This window comes from Penaeus monodon, chromosome 28 (assembly GCF_015228065.2).
Source record: "Penaeus monodon isolate SGIC_2016 chromosome 28, NSTDA_Pmon_1, whole genome shotgun sequence".
NCBI lineage: Eukaryota > Metazoa > Arthropoda > Malacostraca > Decapoda > Penaeidae > Penaeus > Penaeus monodon.
The window spans coordinates 17,548,052-17,548,702 of NC_051413.1; the positions used below are offsets into that span (position 1 = coordinate 17,548,052).

The following is a 651-nucleotide window of genomic DNA, read 5'->3' on the forward strand; positions in this document are numbered from 1 at the left end:
ACCTACCGTTAAAAAAAAGTAATCTGTGTATTGGTTATCTTGTAATATGAGTTTGGTGTACAATGCTCTGTCTTGAAAAAGTCTCACAATCTGACAAAATGCTCATCCAGGAGGCCTGATATAGAGTGGATATCTCCATCCACATAGGCATCTGTCACACACTATAGCCTATCCACAATAGATTGACAAAACATTTGGGGACATAGGGAATGAGAGACAAATATACAATTTAATGCAACTGCATTTAGTGACTGGGCATGTTAAAATTAGTATCCTACAGTATATTGTCCACTATACTTTTCAGTAACACATGTCTACAATATAAACTCTGTTTCTGAATTTATTCTTTTGCAGCAAAGTATGAAAAATAGAATAGTATAATGACAATAAATAGGTGGACAGATATTGGATGGCCCTTAGCTTTGACCTACAAGTAGGTCACCTCCTTTCCTTGTGTACTACGAATAGTTGGGGTCCTAATCACAAGTGGTACTACAGAGGCTGGAACATCCAAACTCCAGTTCAGTATTTGGGTGCCTTAGGCCACCAAGCCTCTGAGTATGTAATGAAAGATAACATAGTATAAATTACACAATCAAAATTGAAAAAAGATGAAAGGAAATTACATAGAATCACTGGATAATAGAATAT

The 651-nt window shown here is 35.8% G+C and overlaps 1 protein-coding gene across 1 annotated transcript in view; it reads left to right on the forward strand.

Annotated features, from left to right (window-relative positions):
• The window catches only part of LOC119591389 (U3 small nucleolar RNA-associated protein 14 homolog A-like), a gene marked incomplete in the record, with an annotated part of 13,561 nt that overhangs the window by 953 nt on the left and 11,957 nt on the right, over positions 1–651 (forward strand).